Raw genomic sequence first — 10,000 nt, 5'->3', positions numbered from 1 at the left:
AAGAATAATATATATATATATATATATATATATATATATATATATATATATATATATATATATATATATATATAAATATATATATATATATACGACGGGCTTCTTTTCAGTTTCCGTCTACCAAATCCACTGACGGGGAAAAATTTGAACTAATGCATTTTGGTAAAAACACAATACTAAAACAACCATACTCTCTTGATTTAGGGAAACTACTCACAGCATCTGATATGCGAGCGATACATCGTGTGGAGAATATATTACCAGCATTGCCCAAACGACCTGAACATTAGCTTCAAAATTCATCCAAGGCTAGGACTACGGACTTTACGTCCCCGACCCAGCTCAGGATCACAACACATAAATACACTGCAACACAATTTCTTTTCCTCCATAAGCCCTGTCCTATTTCACATCATCCCGAAACAGATCAAAGAAAAAAAGGATCTCATCGTCTTCAAACGGAATCTGGACAAATTTCTTCAAGGAATACCAGATATGCAACCTATACCTGGATGCAACTCACTCAACAAGAGCTCACTACTCGAATGGCTCATGATACCACAAAACTTGATATAAAAGGATAATCCTATCAGCTGGTGAAGATGATAGGTAAAGATGTCGTCGGCGGTATTTGAACTCAGAGCATAAAGAACCGGAGTAAGCAGTTTGCTTACGATTCAACCAGGTCGCCGCCTTTACTAACGTTTGGTAACATGACTATGAGAATGATATAAAAGAGAAACAAACTACTTCTTTCTGACATGGCTTGTCTAATGGACACTAATAACTCAGTAGAAAAGGTTAAAATCCTAAATGTGAAGTTAATAAAATAAAAAAAAAAAAGCTGGACTACAGATACGGAAATAGTTTATATAAATGATGCTCATGGGAAAATGCTATGTAATACAAAACGGAAAATCGAAGAATTACTAGAAAATTATTCCAACCGTGAATTACTGAAGAAAGCTCCACTTTGAAGTTGAGTTAAGTAAAAATTATTATCCATGTTATAAAAATGAAATGTTTATAACCAGAAATCTACTTTGGGAATATATAGTGATTTCGAGAGAGAGAGAGAGAGAGAGAGAGAGAGAGAGAGAGAGAGAGAGAGAGAGAGAGAGAGAGAGAGAGAGAGAGAGAGAGAGAGAGAGTACGTGTGTTTTATATAACGTTGGGAGAAATCTAGAAACATTAGGGAGGATATATTCGATTAAATCGATCACCATTTTTGACTGGGAGTTCATTTATTGATCCCGAAACGATGAAAGGTTTAGCTGAAAATGGGAATTCAATTCTGTAATGAAAAGGACGTAAATTTATACCGCAGAGCATTAAATATGATACTCTACTGACTCAGTGCCTTAGTAATGATGTTAATATTAATAATAATAATAATAATAATAATAATAATAATAATAATAATAATAATAATAATAATAATAATAATTCGGGATCGATAAATTAAGTGCTAGTGAAACACTGGGGTCGATGTAAAAATGGCTGCCCTTGTGACAAAAGTTGAAACCATTATTATTAATATTATTGTTATTATTATTATTATTATTATTATTTTTATTATTATTATTATTATTATTATTATTATTATTATTTATTTATTTATTTATTTATTTATTGTCTTTGCACAGCTTCTAACGCTGGAAATGTACTACGGTACCAGCTGTTCACTACAAGTGAACTAAGGTAACACCCCTTATTTTTAGAGCATCGTCCGGAATATTCGGGCGGTTCTAAACAGTGCTGTTTTCTGCAAGTACTACACACTTATTGCAGCCCCTGTTTGTTCTATGTATTTCTCAAGAATTTTACCCACTGTTCCCAGGGCTCCGACAATTATTGGTACTACTACCACCTTTTTCATCGACTACAACTGCTTAACCTCCCAAGCTAACCTGTCATATCTATCAACTTTTCTTTCTTTCTTATCGCATACCTTGTTGTCAACTGAGCATGCTATATCTATGATCCAGCAACGTTTGATTCTTTTCTCAATTAACACAATGTCCGGCTTCTTGTCTTCTATCCCATAGTCGCACTGAATAATAAAATTTCATTGGATCTTTGCATTATCATTTTCGATGATGCCTTCTGGTTTATGTTCGTGCCACTTATTATTATTATTATTATTATTATTATTATTATTATTATTATTATTATTATTATTATTATTATTATTATTATTATTGTTGTTGTTGTTATTAAAGCAGTGAGTTAGTACAATCGTTAGCGTACCGGAGAAAATGGTTAGTGGCTGTGGTCGACTTTGTCTTTTGTTTCTTCAGGGTCGACAAAATAAGTACCTGTTGCGTACTGGGGTAGATGTAATTTAGCAACCCCTTTCCTCAAAATATCCGACCTCGTATCAATAGTAGAAAGCGTTGTTGTTGTTGTTGTTAATCGTCATCAAATGGGCCCCAAATCCATAAATGAATTCTCTACATTGTTCTAATAAAGACACTCATCACTTTCCCATGTAACAATTTACTTACTGAAAGGATGGAAAGTTCTAATCCCTAAACTTTGAGACTCTCCTAGTCGTACAATATCTGTATCCATGACAGCATTTAAATCGCCAACATCTAAACACTATAATATCCTTTACGTCTAAACAATCATAAAATCTTCGTAAACGAGTAGACAAGATGTCTCTTTGCGGTATGCGGATCTAAGGATTAAGTCTTCATTAACTAAGTGCATGGAGAAAATGACATGGTTTGACTGCAGCACGGTTTTTCACAACGTTTCATGCTATTAGATGTTTGATTCTTATGTATTAATGAGTTACGTCAGTATTGTAATGGGAACTGCATGACAAATGTAGCGTTAATAAACAATAAAAAGAAATCTACAGCCAGCCCGAACCACCATATGGATTGGAAGTATCTACGGCGCCCCATTGTCTCCTGAATTGTGTGGTGAAACGTAAGGTTCAGTAAAATGTAGGTGTGAGACAGACAGAGAGACAGAGAAAGGGAGAAGTAAATAAATAGAGAAAGAAAGAAAGAAAGATAGTTATACATGTGATGCATGCATAGAAAGGGAAAGCGAGAAAAAATAATGGGAATAGAAGTATTAGATATAAAAGAAGAGAAAATGTGAGCGAAAGAGGGTGATAAATGTTAGAAATGGTTAAATGTAGAGAGAGAGGGAGAGAGAGAGAGAGAGAGAGAGAGAGAGAGAGAGAGAGTAAAAATAGACGAGATAGATGTAATGGACGGGAAAGCAAGAGTGAAAGAGATAGAAATGTATGGAAGAGACAGTTAATAATAAGGAAGAGCGAAAGGGGAAGATATTAATGAGAGGCACGCAATGGGAAATAGAGAAGAAAATAGGGAGGAGCAGAATATATATCTGAGATATCTTGTAAAGAATTAAAGATAGGAATTGTAGAATAATTTGAAAAGATCCCAACCGAGATATAACAAGATCTTCAGAAGGTTGTAAGCAAAACATGAATCGATTCGAGATGTATTCTACTTCCTGCAAGTGATAAACAAAACTTACTGAACATGCAATAATATCTTAATGCACCACAAACTGTTATTGCTGCTTTGAGCTAAGCATTTCATCTCTTGTTATTTTCTTACAACTGAACCTTTATCATAAGGCAACAACAGCAGAAGAAAAGAAAAAGGCAAGCGTCCGGCAAATAAAAACAATTCATTTCTTGAGTAAATTGAATTTCCAGTATACATTTTTCTAGTTTTGTTTGTTTGTTTGTTTTTCTCTCTAAGAGAAAGACTTTGTAGCATTATTCAGAAAACAATAAAATAAACAATGTTATTTAAGTAAAAGGAAAGGATACATCAATAATGTGAATCCGTAATCGTAGTGTAACACATTTCTATTCTCACTGATTCCGGCCACTAGGCTGTGGATGGATATAACATTGGTATATTCCAATGGTATATCCACGGCAATGTGTATTTACAACATATCAAAGATAAAATCGAATGTATCGCCTGTAAATGTTATACGAATTAGATAGAGATAGATAGATAGATAGATAGATAGATAGATAGATAGATAGATAGATAGATAGATACATACATACATACAATGTAACACACTGCCTAAATATCAATCCTGAGAAATTAGGCATCTCAAAACCATAAAGGAGAAAGCTAATTCGAAGACTACAGATCCAATCCATTACTGGAACTGTAAACATCTGTAAAATTTTCCAGAAGTTTATCATTTAAATTATATATTAGCATGGCTAGATATATAACTATATGCATGAGAATACATACAAAAAACAAACAAATCTACACATACATACATACATAAATACATACATACATACATACATACATACATTCCAATGAAGGAACCTTGATCTAGTTTAGAAACCAATTCTTTCTCTATTGGCAAGAAATCTTGAAATAAACTGAATAATGACATACATACATATATAACTACATACATACATATATAACTACATACATACATATATAACTACATACATACATATGAGCTACAGCAAATATTCTGTTGAATACCACAAATTTGCTTGTCAGTTTTTTAACCTTAATCATTTGAGTGGCTGGCGATATGTGCATCTCTGATCACGTGCAGAAGTAGTGGGGTGCATCATAGCTATGTGTTGGGGGGAATTCTTGGGGTTTGGATAATTCACTTTTGGAAACATGGGTGTTTTATTCAACATCCTTAAACAAGCCTTATTCAGGAACCTTTTGAGCGGAATAGGCTACTCGACCTGAAAAACATCTAACTGGACCTCACCTACAATGTCATATGCTGTTTATCTTGATATGAGATGACTATGTCGCGCACATATGGTTTTGATGCATATGGTAGCCAAATGAATCAAACAAGGTAAAGAGTTAAAGAAAAAAGAGTACATATATGTGTGTGTGTGTGCATACAATTCAGTTGAATTAGGTACTTAAATTGAGGCAGCTCGTTTGGTCATAATTAAACACACACAAAACAATATTATGTAAATCTCAAACTTAGTACAGAAGTACCGGCCGAATGATATTCTTTTCTATTCTAGGCACAAGACACGACATTTTTGCGGAGGGGACCAGTCGATTAGATCGACCCCAGTTGAAAATACTCTAGTGTCCTTTGTAAATGCATGTATCGATCCCTGTGGTTCTCTCTGATGTCGTTTGCCGTCGTATTTCTAAGTTTTATACGTATAAATAAACGTTTTTATGAATATGTTTCGGTACGTTAGTGTGCGTATCATTATACAACCATTACTACCATTCCCGTCTATTTGAAGAATAATGAATTAACATATATAAGAGAATGACAGGTCATCGTCATCAAGTTCGAATTCAAGTATTATGCACAAACCCGTAATTGACAATTTGAAATTAGGTGCAACAAAAATAAGGCATACCGATATACCTATCTGACAAAACCAGGTATGATACAGTGACAAATGTAACATATTGATTGAAAAATACATAGCAAAAATATAAAAATCTTAACAGCATATGAATACGATACATATACCAACATCTATATGACACTCAAATGATATTCCTATTTAAAAGAAAGTCACATTTCAAAAACAAGACATCAAAACAGCACATTCAAAATATCTAAAGATACTCATTGGACATGTAACTAAATAAAAAAAAACGTCATGTAAACCACTATTCAAAAGTATTTTATTATCGATAGTAGTGAAACAATTATTCCCTACTGATACTGAAATAATCCCTTATCTAAATCTACCAACTGAGAATTTATAATCCCTAGACTCTTCAGTATGATGCCAAACAAAAAATCTCCATTTTCATTTTTTCTTCTTCATGGTGTCATATGAAGTGAATTATTTATCAACAGTTATTCCAATCGAAAATCATATAATCGTGAAATCGGCAAAGTCAATGCGAATGAATCTTTTAAAGGACTTCAAGTGTTTTTCTTCCACATAACTTCATTTCTTTGTATTTCCACTCGATTAGGAACCAAACGAAACAAAAACTGACTATTTTCCTGTATATGTACCAAGGTCTCGCTGTATAGTGTAGACGCTGTCCAGGTTTCAATTAATAAACGTATTGATATAAGTGTTAGACTTCATATTGGCTTCAGTGTTAGACTTAAATAAACATAAATATAACATTTATAATGAACTTACAAATACAAACGATGGTGGGTGTAATATTTAATCCCAGGGACATCTCTCTCTCTCTCTCACATACACACATCTATATTTGTTTACATATATCTAGGCATTACACACACACACACACACACACACACACACACACACACACACACACACACACATATATATATACATATATATATATATATACATATACGTGTAGGTAAATATATGCAATAGTTACATAGACATATATCCATATATCTATGTCTACATCTATGCTTCTGTATATACACACTCATAAACACACGCATGCACACATACAGGCATAGATAAGTACGTACATACATACATACATACATACATACATACATACACACATACATACATACACACATATTCCTGGGAGATAGCCTTTCTGTACTTCTTTTCATTTTGGCACTGAATCCATTATCGTTCCTACTGCACAAAACAAATGGTTACATGCTAGGATCTTCAACTGCTAGAAATATCAATGTAACTCATAATTGTTTTGTAGACGACCTGAAGATTTATGCTTAAAAATATTAACAATGCCAAAATAATATCAACATATTCAGCTGATATAGGCATGGAATTTCGCCAAATGAAATGTTTATATTTGTTTATAGAACGAGGAAAGTCAGTTCCCCAAACCCAAACCTGTGCATCAACGTTCTCTCTATCTCCCCCATTCCACCCAAAGAATGTTAGAAGTACCTAGGCACAGATGAAAATATATCATATGAAGGCACTGGGAATAAAGATGGACTGACCCTCGAGAATATTATATAAGACTAAGGAAAATATGGCAGTCGGAACTCTCCTCTTACACAAAACAATATCCCACAGTGCAGTGGCAGTACCAGTGTTGATCCCAACATTTGGGATACTTGATTGGTCTGTAGAGGAAATCCACTCCATAGATATCAAAACCCGCAAAGTCCTGACAACAGCTTGGAACTTCAAAAGAAATAGTGATGTGCATAGGCTCTATCTAGGACGAAATGAAGGTGGTAGAGGCCTGACATCAGTGCAGACGGCCTTCGAATGCCGTATGATATCACCCAGACAACACCTGCTAAACAACAGCAGCAAAAATTAATATATACATGCAGTGCTGAAAAGTGAAGCGGGCAAGATTGTACGAGTTGGCAGTGAGCTCTTCACGAAGCCCTGTGTTCTTTATGATCTCCAATACCGCCCCAAAACAGCTGGATTCTCTTACCTCAGAGAAGACCTGAATGGAAAGCACTCAACATGCAAAAATAAAATAAGACTATGCATGGGTATGTTACCCGGAAGCTTGAGGAAGACGATAGAATTGACACGAAGCACAGTTTCAATTGGACACAGGACCACTACATCACATCACAATTTGAGGGTTATGCTTTTGCAATTCAGGAACAGGAGATTGCTACAAAGTACCTGATGAACAAGAGAGACAGCGACGCTCCTGTAATCCCAAGATGCAACCGCATGTGCAGTCTATGTCATGTTTCTTTGGAAGACATCACGCATGTGATTAGTAGCTGTTCTAAAATATCGCGATGGTACTACCTCCCTACGCGGCACCATTTTGTCGCTAAAACAGTTTACAATGCCATCTGCAAAAAGACTGTCCTGAAAGAGACTTAGAAAATCCCTCTGTTATGGAATACATTCATAAACACCAACTCAAGGAATACTGGTGGAATATTCCCATGAATACGTCTGTCAGATGTAAACATAACAGGCTGGAGATTGTTGTTTGGGATAGAGAGACAACGGTATGTACCATCATAGAGGTCAGCTGCCCTACAGATATAAATATCTCTTTGAAAATCAAAGAAAAAGAGGATACATATGGGACAACTGCTTCGAAACCACCAGCTTCTATATCCAGACTATGAATTTATGTTCATACCAATAATAATTGGAGCACTAGGTTTTGTTAGTAAATGCTTAAAGGAGAACCTAGGTAAACTGGGATTTTCAGAAAGAGAAATCGAACGGCTAATTCGTACATTACAAGTGCACTCTGTTAGTTGAACAGTAAAAAATATACAAGACTTTTCTAATGTCCAAATGTGAATTTGTCTGTATTAACTGCATCCCATAGATGGAACCTTGTATCGTCGTCAGAGACCGGGTCCCTCCTCAGTGGAAGATTTATGATAAGTAAAAAATAGAAGAAACATACATACACAGTTATGTAAAGTGGCCCTTACCGCATTTTTTGATATATACCAAAAAGGAAAATTAAACAGAATCGTTTATCAGTCAAGAATAAAGGTAGGAATAAACCATACAGGAACTATATTCGGATCAGCATTTTCCTTCAACTTAAATAATGATGGAATTTTATTCAAATTGCTTGGAAATCGAGGATTTCCTGAAAAAGAAAATCAGTCCCGCCATTTCAGCTTACAATTAATTTGTATCCATTTTAAAAGCGATAGTGTTAACTCAAATTATGTAGCCATTTTATTTACTCTCTAGTTTGTATCTGAGCTTAATTGCAGTTGCTATTCCGCACGCCAATCTGGCCAATTCATGTTACTATGAATGTATGACTGATTTAATTAGTGATTAATATGGTGTTCCATTCATAGGTAAATTACTAGATTTGCTTTTCCTCTGGGAGTGATCTGTCATACACCATGTCAGAACAATCTTCTTAGTTTTCTATGTGGCTATGTAAAAACAAACTCTATTCACATTTGTTTACTCTACAACATGTATGCGTCTAATACTTTTGTCTAACTGCAATAGAATATCCGATGCAAAATGTTTGAGCGAAAAACTATTTAATACGCATTTGATCACGTCATTGACAAATGCATGATATGCAAATAGATTTAGCCATATCAGCGAAGAAATAATTTGTGGGCGATTGAAATAGCAAAAGTAGTGGCTGATTTAAATAGCAACTGACTTCATTAAGGAGTTAGTTTTCTCTCTGAATAGGGGCCAATTACCCTTGATAAAACCAGAAAAATCAACATCTTTTACTCTATGCAAGAAAAATTAAATGCTGTATTAAAATGTTTTTCCAGAGAACAAACCTAATAAACTGCAATAAATTTATCTTAGATTTTCTTATACACTCTCTATGTGCCAAAAATATTCATATATAAGTATATATGTGCGCATAAGTATAAAAGCACGGCTTAGCAATGTGTGACAATTGAATTTTTCTTTTGTAGTTTTATATTGAGTGTAGGCAGCCACCTACATATATATACTCTTTTACACATTTCAATCGTTTGACTACAGCCATGCTGGAGCACTGCCTCTAGTCGAACAAATAGACTCCAGGACTTATCCTGTGCAAGCCTAGTACTTATTCTATCGGTCTCTTTTGCCGAACAGCTACGTTTCGGGGACTTAAACACACCAAGAGCGGTTGTCAAACGATGATGGGGCACAAACACAGACAGGTATATATATACACGACAGGCTTCTTTCAGTTTCTTTCTACCAAACCCATTCACAAGGCTTTGGTCAGCACGATGCCATAGTAGAGGACACTTGCCCAAGGTGCCACGCAATAGGACCGAAGCTGGAGGCATTTGTTTGGGAAGCAAGCTTCTTTCCACATAGCTACTCCTGCGCCGATATATATATATACAACTGTATATTTGTGTTAGTGTTTCGTCTTTAATCTTAATGTGCTCTGTGTTTCAGCCTAGAAATACTCGTTGTTACTGTCATTGTTATTCTTAGAACGTTTTGCTTGTATATACTACTAGTATTGTTACAATTTCGAATGTGCATTCTCATATTATTCTTATTTTTATGATTATAACAACATCATCATCATCATCATCATCATCATCATCAGCAGCAGCAGCAGCAGCAGTAGTAGTAGTAGTAGTAGTAGTAGTA

General features: G+C 34.8%; 1 long non-coding RNA gene across 8 annotated transcripts in view; it reads right to left on the bottom strand.

Annotated features, from left to right (window-relative positions):
• The window catches only part of LOC106879245 (uncharacterized), a 605,185-nt gene that overhangs the window by 489,631 nt on the left and 105,554 nt on the right, over positions 1-10,000 (bottom strand). The window lies entirely within an intron of this gene.

Source organism: Octopus bimaculoides, chromosome 1, assembly GCF_046866305.1.
Source record: "Octopus bimaculoides isolate indiv1 chromosome 1, ASM4686630v1, whole genome shotgun sequence".
In the NCBI taxonomy this organism is placed as follows: domain Eukaryota; kingdom Metazoa; phylum Mollusca; class Cephalopoda; order Octopoda; family Octopodidae; genus Octopus; species Octopus bimaculoides.
Note: the sequence above shows the minus strand (reverse complement) of the source record. Positions and strands in the feature narration are given on the sequence as shown.